We start from the raw sequence: 13144 nt of genomic DNA on the forward strand, positions 1-13144 counted from the left end.
AAAAATAATAGGTATAAAGAGGAATAAGCTTGCCCATGAGCTAGGTTTGAGAGGGTCAGCAGATATTCGCGGACTTCTACGCCCAATGAGGCAGAATTCTCAGCAGCCACCATTTGTCATATGGTAAGGTGTACAGCCGGCTCAGGCCACTCTAGGCTCTATGTAGGTGCCAGAGTCTTTGGTGGTGGCTGGTGACCTCCATGCTGGGCAAAGGCAGCAACAGCTGGGGTGACAGGCAACCGTAGCATCAATAAATAATTTGCTTAGTTCCAGCCAGGCAGAAGCGAACAGCATTCAGGGTCCTGGTACAGCTTCAGCAACAAGTAGTCCTCAAAAGCCCAAGTCGAGGTTGATTCACTGCTGTAGAGTGAGTCCTCACACACATGATATGCCTTAAGTCAAGCATCTTTCCCCATGCTGTCTTAATTTAAAGGAGATCTAAATTAACGTAGCACTTGTGAATTAAAACAAAAATGAAACTGCAGCTGACTCTACGCTGAGCACATCAATCATAAGAGTCCCCTGTCGGTAAAGTCCTGTGCTTGTCCACCACGGGACATGCTGCAACTCAGTCCCACTGGAATCCAGATACAAAATGCAATGCAAAAGTGGAGACAGCACCAGGGATGAAGTCTCAAATTGGTCGCTTTTTATGAAACAAGTTCTTTTATTCTTCTTAATACATTCTTGATACAAACACTTGACAACAGCCAACGCGTTTCGTTCCTATGCAAGGGACTTCCTCAGGGCCCATCGACGCGCAGAATCACGGCGTCAGGGACCATTCGTCATTGAACTCGGCCACTTTTGCATTGCATTAATGTAGCATTTGTGTATCACCTGCAAATAATTACTTTGCCCTCAACAAGCTAGACTTAACTGCAATCCTGAGAGTGAAAAGCCAGTTAACTGACCAAGTCTTTGAACCAGCACCATTCTTGCAATTTGAAGGCGTTCATATGTGGTCTTAATTTGTTTTGTGATGCTGTGCTGCATTACCACACCCCAGAAATGTTATTGGTTTGTGCCACCCCTAGTGGGGCCTTTGGTAGGTGATATCTAAGACTTCCCTGAGTAAAAGACTGGATGTTTGATATGGTCTTGGATAACAATACTGAAATAGTCTACTGGGAAGTGCTGGAAGCCTCAGGTAGGCTGAGGATGTGTGACCTGAGTTCCACTTGCTATTCCATAGCATGCATCGGAATGATGAGGATGGCAAGATTGTCAGTGTTATTACTAACTGATGTCATGAAGTTCTTGTCCCTTGGACTGCCTGTAACGTTATTACATTGAAGTAGTTGTATTGCTCAGAACATTGTTTACATTTTTTTCCTGTTACTCAACATGTTATGTGTGCATACCACAGTGCCATTCCATTCACTGTTGAATGGTTTATTTGACCTGTTTACAGTAAACTAGAATAAAGTGACAACATGTATGGGCTGACAGTTTGCCAATGGATTATAACAAAGATACCTGGCAGTACCATTTAAGATTTTTCCAAGTAGGTACTGAACATTAGAAAACCAATGGATGTTTATACAGCGAAAATGCAATTCTCATTTCTGACTATTATTTTATTCAAAAACATGTTTTCAGAAAGGGAAGACTGTTTGACAGTAAAGGTATTTTATTTCTGTGAAAGAAACATACAGTATGACAGGTATGGCATTTTATCTAGTCACAGCTTCCAGACTGCTTTCTGCAAGGCAGCCATATGTTCCCTGCCCATAGGGGAAGAGAATAGAAATAGAAGTGTCACAAGGAGTACCTGGCAATCGAGGCTTAATTTGTGTTCGTCTTCGAGAGGGAATTGGAGACTTAAAACAGCTGTGGTTGTTCTACCTGTCATTGACGACTGTATCTTCTGAGTCCTTTCTACCAAAAAAAGTTAGTCAGGCTTGAGAGAGCCCAGAACCCCGAGGCCAATCGTCTGGCTAGAAACGAGTAGAACTCATTACCCCGGGACGGTGGCCGCTTATCTCGTTACCAGCTGATTCAATCGGCGGAAAGAGGTAATGTTTGTCGTTGACATAGCTATTCATTGCCTTGCTCCTGAATTCCTGAATCCTTTAGTCAGGTGTCCCAAACCAGCCAACCATAGTGACAGTTGCCCATCTACCAAGCCATTCTTCTCTCGAGACTTTTCTTATGGTCCTCTTCTGGTTTTTCTTGTATTTCAACGCAGACTTAAGAGAGTACATGAGAGGTCTGAAAACCCAGCTCTTCCACCATGCAGATGGAATAGTCCCTACCTAAGTGACCTGCAGTACTGTTTGCTGAACTCATTGTTTGTAACCCCCCTACTCCCGGCTTGTCCATCGAAGCTCGACAGGTTGCAGAAGTGCTGTACAAATGCAGCATACAATAAATAACTAAGTAGAACACTTATGTGCATGGGGAGTTGTCCAGTAGGCACTGCATGCAGATGTAACAAGAATGGTATTTCTTTAGTGCTTGCAGGGCAAACGTGATGGTGTTTCGTCATCTTGTGAAGGTAGAGTGTGTTGCATTTAATAGTCTCTGCACTCAAAGTGTTTGTATCCGTTATACGAAGACGACAACAAGACCAGGATGTTTTTGTTGTACTCTTTGTACAACTGAAATAAACCTTCCGTAAATGTGTAGCACACTACAGTGTCCTGCATATTTGTAACAATTTTGCAACAGTGGGATCTAATATAGCCTTAGACCCTGATGTAGCGGACTCTACCAGCCATTGAAGGCCCGCTCCAGCATTAAAGGCCCAAGCCAAAGACGGGGGCCTTTAACAAGGAAGTGGACCTTTAATGGACGGTAGAGCCTGCTACGGAGGGCTCTACATCTTTTAAAACATTCTACCCCTACCTCACGGGACCCTAGGGGGTTGGAATCCCCTCTGGCACCGTGAGGCCTGTGTTCAAAGCATCAGCTGTGAACAAACATTGGAATGAAGAGGCTCCAGGCATCTACCAGCCATTAGAAGCTCTCACTCCATTATCTTCAATGGAGCGCTCAACATTCCAATGTTTTAATATCATGTGCAGGAAGATTGATCCACATCTGAACTTGAAAGAAACCTAGAGTTGGAAAAAGATCAAACATAGCATTGAATGTGTATTCAGACTGCTTGCAGCTGTCACATATTGTGTGTCCGTGAATTTCCTTTATCAAAATGCCCTGTAGAAGAAGGGAAATGAGTTTGCCACAGGTAGCCCGCAATAACAGTTAGTGTGTAACAACACTCGCCTGGTGGTGGGCGTAACGGCCTTCAAGTGAAGGCAATTTCTGGAGGCTAAGAAGCATCTTGCTGTGAGTGCATGCAACAAGAGCTATACATCCTGAAGCATACTGGCTTCTTCTCACTTCGCAGCGAGGAGGCGGGACCTTACAGTGCAGTTAGGAAACAGCCATTGTGTACTTAACTCATTATCTTCAAGGAAAAACTGTAAAAAAATAAAAAAAATAAAACACTTTTTTTTCATTGAGTGAGAGACGTTAGGAAGAGTGTCCTCACTGGTGCAATTCAATGTGAAGAGGAAGACTGCCCTGACTGCTAATGCAATTTGGAGGGGGATTTGGTGTGAGTCTGTCTCAGGGGGGAATAGGAAACACACAGTGGCATGGATTGCTTCGAGAGCATTGGAGGTAGGGGATGTGAATTACTCGGTGTTAGAAAGGGAAGCTCTGGGGTGTTGCTGTGTGATCAAACACTTTCATTTGTGGATGTACTGGTAGGCCAGACCACAAGCTATTTGTCATTAGTGTACTGTAAGGGAACTAAGAAGGCTACAAAGCGATGGGTGAAAGGATGAAGGACTTTACATGTTGGATCAACAAACAAAGCTACTTATTGTCTGCTTTGCTTAATGGTAATGGGTGCAATGGTGGAAGGAGAGGACTCTAGTAATATGTTTGAGAAAGAAAAATAAGTAAGGAGGGTTGTGCTACAATACAGTATTAAGTGGGCTGATGAAGAAAGTTGTTGAGGGATGACCTAGTGAAAGTGGATGGTTAGAGCTTTCTATGAGTTTAGCATCATGGATGGTAGATAGTAACGGTGACCCATTCAAAGACTCCGGAGGGGCTGAGGGAAAACAATTTTCAGACGGATTTTGTGAGGCTTTACCAAAGCAAACTGGTAAAAATGCACTGGCGTTGAGGATGGATGCAAGGTTGGTGAAGGGCTGTGGATAGGTTCTAGTACACTAAAGAAATAGAACATTTCTAGGGGTCCCGGTCTGGTCCCAGAGAATCTGGTTCCCGTAACTTATGGGCCTGAGCATCTGTTCTTCCAATCAGGCTGCCACTTTGCTATCATCTTCTGTTGCAGTTGCAGGGTAGGGTCTTGCACCTGTTCCTGTTCAATCTGCACCTCAGTGCATGGGGATTGAGTAGATTCAATTAACTACATTTGATCTTCTTCCCAAAATAGTGGATGCCATCCTTGCTCACAGGCTTCTTTCTACAAAGTCTGTTTAGGCTGGATGCTGGAACAAGTTTGTGGCTTGGAGTGACTCCTGAATATGGACCCGCTACAGGCCAAATTATTGGATGTCTTATTTGTTTTATCTTTGGCCCCTAAAGGATTTGCAGTGGGCACAGTTAAAGGTTATCTGTGGGCTTTTTCTGCCTTTGCATTTACCACTCCAACCATCCTGTCAAATCAATTTTCCCAAAGGCTCAACCCACATGTTGGTTCCTAAATCTTTTGTGATGCCACAGTGGGACCTTAATTTAGTTTCTAGTTTTCTTGTGTGCACCCCTTTTAATCCTCTGCACAACTGCCGTCTACATCTCAAGATTTTGAAGACCGCCTTGCTTATCTTGATAACCTCATCTCATCTTGTGAGTGAGCTTCAAATTCTCTCAGTGCAGCTGCTCTAAACCCCCTCCTTACAGGACAAACTGGTGCAGAGGACTAGAGCTGCATTTCTACCGAAGATTGTGACTACCTTTCATGTCTGACAGTCCATCACCCTTCCGACGTTCTTTGCTTCCCCACAGCCCTTGAAACCGGTAGAGCAACTGCATTGTTTGGGCACCAACAAAAATGCTAAGCTTTTATGTTGATCCAGCCAAAGACCATCTGGTGTATGCCCAGCTCTTTGTGGGGTCTCTAGGGCGAAGAAGGCAAGGCAGTGTAGAAGAGACTTTGTTCAGGTGAACAAGAAGTAGCCTCTAGTAGGATTGAGGGCTCATTCCACCATGGCTGTTACCACTGTTCTGGCATTCGGAGTGTCTGTCCTGGAAACTTGTCTGGTTGTGAAATAGAGATCTGTGCGCACATTCCCAAAGCATTATTGCCTTGATAACCTGGTCTGATGGGAAGAGTATTTTTGCAGTTTGGTCCTGCAAGACTTTTTGGTTTGAGGCATTCAACAGACCCACCACCGGGGCAGGTAGGGCTTTGGTATCTATTCTACAGGTGAGGATTCTGCTGTTAGAAGTATCAGTCAGAAGAACAAGTTACTTGCCTTCAGTAAAGCTCTTACTGGTGGATACTCAACCTAGCTACAGATTCCTCGCCACTCTCTCACGTCCCCATTCTGTGGAAGGCCCTTTTTTTCCAGCTTAAAAGGGTGGATGGAAGCTCCTCACTAAACCACTATAAATGAATGACAATATTAGGCTATAACTTCAGTGTCTGGGCTTCTACATGATGGTTGAAGAGGTGTGGCGCAGCAGCCAGGGTGCCTGACATAGGAACACTGGGTTCCTGGTTCATTCCCCGGCTCCGGCAGCAGGATAGCCCAACACCATGTGACTCTGGGCAATAGCTTGCTTAATCTTCCCGACGGCCCCCATCGCCGGGACACCTCCATTGGTGGTAACTGTGCGCATTACAAATGCTGGCATTTATTTAAATGATGGTTCTAGTGTTTCTTCCACCTTTCGGTTCACAGGTTCATTCATGTACCAGTGTTTCTAAATGTTGGGTATTGCTCCCTGTTTCCTCTCTTTTTCCTGTTCTGTGTGGTGTGCAGTTATCTCACTGATTTCGTACTGCTCTCCAATCAAATTAATGACTTGTATATTCATTTTTGGATGTTATTCATTGTGCTTTCCCATACAAAAATAGTGCCAAATCTGGTGTTTGTCATCGATTGAGACCAGAAATGTATTAATTTTAGTCGCACTTGTCAGCATTTTGAAGTAAGAACAAGTTTTTGTTGCGTTTGCATTTTTAAAAATGTCATATCTTTCTGGACAAATTGCCTCCTCAGACTTTTTATTGAATGACAGTAGCTAAATAACAAAAAGACGAGATGAGAAACGATATAAATCTATTTTATGTAGCTTGTGTTCTGTAAACTGTAATACTTTTCTGGAAACTTAGCACATATAAGGTTACTAATATTTTATCTTAGCAAATGCACATTTTTGGCACATAGTTCCAGATATTCAGCTGAAGGTACCTTTAGTTCTAGATAGTTCTTGAAGATGAGATTAAGCAGCTGAATTGGCTATCCTGGTTCTAGAAAAGCAGAGCGTTTCTCATATTGCCACCCAAGAACCCTTCATATACCCAACATTTTTACATTGGATCTTCTTACACGTGCCAAATCCTTCAACCTGTAACAAGGCCACAAAGTCTCACTTTTTAAACAGCATGGCACAGGGTGTAAATTTCCTTTAGGACAGGTAAAAGTTCTAACTTATTTCTTCTTGTATTTAGATACCAAAGCTATATTGTGATTGTACAGTTGTTGAGACTATGAACTAACATCATAGGACAGAAACTAGAGACAATCATTCAATCAATTGATTGGTATAGCGCAGCTACTCACTTAAGAGGGTATTTAGGCGCTTGCATGGATGAGGAACTCAGTCGAATAGCCAAGTCTTCAGTGCTTTTCTGAATTCCTGTAGAAGGGAGGTCTGGAGCTACAGGGAGAGGCCATTCCATGTATTTGCTGCGAGGCAGGAGAAAAAGTGCCCCCTGCTTGTGCTTCTGTTGATGTGGGGAGTGTGAGAGAGAGGGAGGAAGAGCGTGGTTTTCTGTCTGAGTAGTGGCAATTCAGGTGGTGGTTGAAGTAGGCCGGTCCAAGGTTATGTAGGGCCTGATATGCATGGGTCAGCAGCTTGGACTGGTATCTCTTCTGTACTAGGAGCCAGTGGAGTTACTTGAGGTGTGGTTAATGTGGGTCCATTGGGAGAGGACGAGCAGGAGTGGGACTGGGGCATTCTGAATGGTCTGTAGTCGGTGAAGGAGGTGTGCAGTGATCCTAGATCCATCTCCTACCTGGCGGCCAAGACCTGGAACGAACTCCCCCTCCGCATCCGACAAAGTCAGACACTACACCAATTCAGAAAGGACCTCAAGAACTGGCTCTTTGAATGATCAACGGAGCTGCTAGCATCCTCCAACCCCCCCCAACGCCTTGAGACCCTAATGGGTGAGTAGTGCGCTTCAAAACCCCTGATTGATTTAGAGCGTTGCAGTAGTACTGTCTGCTTGTGAAGAGGGCTTGTGTGACGATGCATCTAGTGTTCGATGGAAGCCACTTGAAGATCTTTCGGCGCATGTGCAGAATGAAGAAGAAGGCAGAAGAGAGTGCGTTGATCTGGGACTTCATGTCCAGCGATCAGCATGTGGTGAGATACAGTATTGAATGCCGCTGACAGGTTGCGGAGGATCAGGGCTGCTGTCTCTCCTTGGTTGTGGAAGGCTCACATGTTGTCAGTTGCTGCGATCATGGTAGTCTTGGTGTTGTGACTGCAGTGGAATCCGTATTAGGAGGTGCCAAGAAAATGGTTCTGCTTGAAATGTTTGGCGAGTTTATTGTTGATGGCTTTCTCCAGGACCTTTGCCAGGAAAGGGAATCAGGAGATGTGGCCGGTAATTCTTGAGTTTGCTGTGGTCACTTGATAGCTTCTTGGGTAGGGGTTTGATCTTGGCTTGTTTCCAGTCTTCTGGGAATGTGGCCATGGTTATCAAGGTGTTGATCAGGGAGGTGAGTTTGTAGTTGATTCTGTTGCAACCGAGGTTGAAGATGTGGTGTGGGCAGGGGTTCTTGGGGGCCCCTGAGTTGATGGAATTCATGATACCAGTGGTTTCCTGGGGCGGAGCAGGTTCCATGTGGTCAGCTGGTGATCTGTGCTGGTGGCATTGTGGGTGTATAGGTTGAGGAAGTCTGTAGGCTTGGGATGGAGTTCTAAGTTTTTGTAGATGATGGTGATCTTGTCGCAGGGGTTGATGCTGTTCTCTGTGGCTGCAGGGTTTGGCTCCCTGACAATGTTGTAGAGTGTTTTGCTGTGGTTGGAGCTGGAATCGATACAAGCAGCTAGGGCGTCTCTCTTCTTCAGCGTCAGTAGCCAGTAGTAGGTGTTTAGAGAGGTGTTCAAAGAGGTCAAGTCGGTGGTGTTCTTTGATAGTGCACCATCTTCTTTCCAGCAGTTTGCAGATGTGTTTTTCTGTTCCAAGTTATTCCGTGTACCAGCTGGCCTGTTTTGTGGATCTTCTGTGGTTGCTGTCTTTAATGGGTGTGATTTTATACATGTAGTTCTACATGTAGTTCGTGATTGAGGTGTTGAAGTTCCTGACACTCTGGTCAAGGGATGTGGCAGGGTCATCATGGAGCTATTGAGGGCATCGCTCCTAAGGGTCTCTGATATTTTGCTCCAGTAGCGGTGGGGGGTGCTCTGCTGAGTGTGAATGGCAGTATGTGGATTGAAGACGTTGAAATGGAAGATGTAGTGGTCGATTCATATGAGTTTGGTGACGTGGTTGTACTTGACATGGTTGCTGGAAGTGAAAATGGTGTCTACCATGTGTCCTGCGATGTGTGTGGGTGAGTCCTCTGTTGTTAATGCTTTCAAATAGTTTTGCGTTGCTGGTGTCACTATGATCGTTGAGGTGGAAATTGAGGTAGCAGGGGAATATGAAGTTGGAGTCAATGGCGAGGGGTGAGATCAAGTCGGTAATGGAGTTACAGAAGCTGGGGTGCGGTCTAGAGGGCCGGTAGGCAAGGGTGCCTCTGATGGTCTGAAGCCAGACGTTAAGGTGTTCCATGAGGTGCAAGGGATGTTCTCTTTGTGGATGATGGCGATTCCTCCTCTGTGTGTGTTGATAATAATATATGAAATACCAGTATTTGTAAAGCGCACAGCTACTTCCGAAGTGGTGTCTCAGCGCTGGGGGCCTTCGGAAAGATTAAGCAAGCTATTGCCCAGAGTCACATGGTACTGGGCTAACCTGCCGCCGGCACCCGGGATCGAACCGTGATCCCGGAGTCCGGAGTCAGGTACCCTGGCCGCTGCACACCTATTCTACAATGTGACCACGATGGGTGATCTTGTATCCATCAGGTACTGCTGTGGCGATGTTAGGGTTGGATGACGGTGTTGAGCCAAGTCTGTTAGAAATCCAACATCAGGTGAGTGTGTGGAGATAAGGCTCCACAGCTCGGAGGTGTGTTTGCACAGTAAGCGCTTGTTGAGGAGGATACACGCTAGCTGGTGGTGGGGCGCTATAATGGCATGGTGGGAGGTCTACACAATTCTGGGCAGCGTGTTGATGGGCGTGCTGTGGCAGGCTAAGATAAACCTTCAGAAGACAGGAAGTAGGCAGTTGGCAAACCGATCAGCAGTCGCTCACACAGCATGCAGCTGGCAGCTGAGTCCGAAAGAGACTAAACTGGTCAGAGGACCAGTCCTGGAAAGTTGGGTGCCTGGGCACCAGCTTAAGTAGGTCCTGGGAGGTGGAAGGATTGTGGGGATTGGGGCTACCGAAAGGGGGAAGAAAAGGCAGGAAGAGCACGCAGGAGAGCAGGTAAGGAGTGGGGGAAGTGGGGAATGGTGGTGAGAGCAAAGTGGGGAATGGTGGTGAGAGCAGCAAGGCAATAAAAAAGGTGGGCCAGAGTGGGCACAGAGGCACGGCAGGTGTAACAGAAATGCAAAAAGGCACAATAGAGAGAGTGATAAATGCAAAAAGCACAAGAGAGAGTGAGACATGGAAGAGCAAAAAGGCACAAAAAGAGAGTTTGGGAAAAGCAGACAGGTACAAAAGAGAGGAATGAACACAGAGAAGCATAAGTGCAAGAAAAAGAGAGAAATATGCTCCTCCACCCCCCAAGGATCTTGCCCCACGGGGGAATGTTTTGAGTGTTGCCCCCACCCTCCAAAAAAACTATTCTCAAGTAAATAGTTGGGTACAGGTTTCTTCAGTCCTGTGTGATGAGAAGTTTGTTATATTGCATCTGATATTATTATATACACACACACAAAAAAATGCACACACACTGTCTCTCGCCTGTGTTTTAAAAATATTGGTTATGAGAGAGCGCAAACTGACTTAAATGTATGAGTACATCACACTTATCTGTAGTAAGCACAAATCATGAGGAGAAATGCCATGAGTGCTAATAGTATCTGCAATTATATTCTAAATGTATAGCTAATATAGAGATTTAAGTAGAAGTGGAACTAATACAGAAATGTGTGACATTATATGATTTTAGTAGATGTGATTATTTCTGAATCCATGTCGTGTAGCTGTTAAAACATACGATGGTATGTGGTTAAACGCAGAATGTGGTAGGCCTCAGGGCCAGAGCTAAAAGAGAAGGTGTTTCTTTTCACGACACAGATTGTATTAATGTTTTGGTCATCGCATTAAATGGGCCATGATTTATAGAAATGTTTACTGAATAATAGAATAAGAATATTAACATGCTAATTAATGAAGAAGTTGAATGTTATAGTCATAATGAGAAATATTGTAGGCCTGAAATGTTTTAACGTTGATTTACACGTACATGTCTGGGCTGAGAAATGTTGCAAGCCTTTTTGGAAGTCTATGAGAGTTGGGTTCTTGGCTGCAGATATCTGTCTGCACAGGAAAAGGGGGGATCCAATTATAAATGAATGAATAGAGGTCTGTTCAGTAGACGGCCCAGACATGGAGGAGGGTTCAGGAATGTTTAAGGGGTATCAGCGGGCCGGAGAAGAGTCTGAGAAGCAAGGTCAACTCTAACGTATGAGGCCCAATACAAAGCATCATGGAAAAAGCCAGAAGCTACACCACGTGAGGGGCGTCTCGCAAGGGGCGTCTCAAATGTTGTTGACTGTTTTGTATTAGGGACAGCACCCCTGGGTGGAGTTAGAGCAGATACCTGAGGACCCTCTAGAGAGCGGATGGGTAGGCAGAGAGGGGTCATGACTGGAGAACTATAGGTTTTCACCAAGAGACTTAGAGTGGGTGACTTCCCTTGGGGGTCATTCACTGCTGACACCTTTGTTAGGTTGGGACTTGGTTAAGTAGGGATACCATCTAGAGCAGGGTAGGGACAGCCTAACCTGTGCGTTTTCCTCCAACCTAAATGAAGGAGAGATATGCGTCTATGCTGATAGCTTTATTATTCTTAGAACTTGTGTTAGTGATTTCCGTTGCTCGTCTGAGGGCTTTCCGAGAGCACATGTATGTAATTGGACCTGTGTATCTCGTGAATCTCATTCTGAGATGCCTGTATTTGCAGCTTATCATATCTTTACAATAAACTTTTGAAAGCTAGAAGTTGTTTGTGATCTTTGGGAGCAGAGTCCTTTATTGGGTGAACTAATTTGGAAATAGGTGCACTTTCTTTCCTCACAGACAGGCAACAAAGGTTCAGTCGACCAGAACGAGGTTTGGATCAATAGATATAAGGTATCGATCAAAATCTCGCCCTTTCAGTTGGTAGCTATAGAGGATGGTTGCCTTCTTGAGGACGGTGACCTAGGCCAGGTTAGCTTACCCCAAGGCCCCTAGAGATCGATGATCGGAAGAACAGCCCGCTGAAGAAGATCCGGATGACGTGAGACAGAAAAAGCAGCAGTATCGGTCGAGAGTGAGTATAAAGGGTTATGCGTGTTAGATTGCGGTGTTTTGTATTGTATCTATGTTGTAATGTCTGGCGGAGTTGAATGTCTGTAGAGTGACTGTGGAACAGGTTGTGAGCGCGCGCAACCGGTGGAAATCTTAAGTTCAAGGAGAGCTTAAGTGGTTCGGGTGTATCGGACACCCAGAGTAATTGTCAACTAGTGTGAAGGGGGTCATGAGGTACCATTGATCACCCGAAGGACCGAGATAGGGGGACCGTAAGAGTGAGTGCGTGAGTAACGGACGCTGGTCGGAAGTTACTGTGTGTGTAAGCAACCTATCAGAGAGACGATAGACATTTCGTCAGTTGTGTTGACAATTACAGATAGACTGTGGACGTACAGTCGAGAGAAGTGACCGCTTGGACGGAAGTAGTCATTTTTCGGTGTATGAATGGGACGCATGCATAACCGGGAGACGAGTTGAGAAAGGAGGGGTGCTGCTGCGAAGCGGAGAAAAGTGACGTCAGAAAGTGTCGCGCAGTGATTGGCCGACCGGAGAAAGACCGCGCTGTGATAGGCCAGCTAGCAAAGACGTCAGACAGGGTCGCGACGTGATTGGCCGACCGGAGAAAGACCGCGCTGCGATAGGCCAAGTTAGTAAAGCCGCGACAGGATTGGTGGATTGTCATCAGGAAGTAAACAGAGTAGCGAGGCTGGATATTGTGCGCATAATTATGAAGTGTTTTAAATGGCTGAAAGCGGTGTTTAGAAAAGAGAAGCGGGGATCGTATGAAGGGGAAGAAGCCCCGCCGGAGGGTACGCCAGCTCGTTATATGGCAGTGAATGTTGGGCTGCATACGATCCTTTGGATATCAGAGTGGAGTAAGATTACTGAAGGAAATGAGGAACTGACGTTCCCGAAGTACGGGACGTTCAGATTAGAGGTGTTACATCGATTAAAATCAGTCATGACCTCAATGAGACCTTTGCCTAGACCAACCCAGTTTGAAGCTCTTGATGCATGGATTAGGGCAGCGCATGAAAAGAATATGAACAGACGACAAGAAAGGGTGAAACGATCGGTAAGGGCAGTGCAGGATGCCAGGTGGGATGCGGATGCTAAGAGATGGAGAGTGCATAACTTGGAAGTAAATAAACTGTACCCAGTGTTAGAGGCGCCTGTAAATAAAAGTCCCCTAGAAGAAGATGATGAGAGCGAAACAGAGGACAGCCTGATAAACAGATTATTGACAGACAGGCCACCCCCGTATAATAGAGCAGGGGGAGAGGTCGAGCATACAGAAGGAGACAAGGGGGGCAATGCAGGAGAGCATAGACCGCTTCCCAGTTCAGAGTG

At 45.5% G+C, this 13144-nt stretch overlaps 1 protein-coding gene across 2 annotated transcripts in view; it reads left to right on the top strand.

Moving 5' to 3' along the window:
• Nucleotides 1–13144, top strand: part of SDK1 (sidekick cell adhesion molecule 1) — a 2171476-nt gene that overhangs the window by 1323586 nt on the left and 834746 nt on the right. The gene's annotated exons all lie outside the window — the stretch shown is intronic.

The sequence above is a fragment of the Lissotriton helveticus genome, chromosome 10 (genome assembly GCF_964261635.1).
Source record: "Lissotriton helveticus chromosome 10, aLisHel1.1, whole genome shotgun sequence".
Taxonomy (NCBI): domain Eukaryota; kingdom Metazoa; phylum Chordata; class Amphibia; order Caudata; family Salamandridae; genus Lissotriton; species Lissotriton helveticus.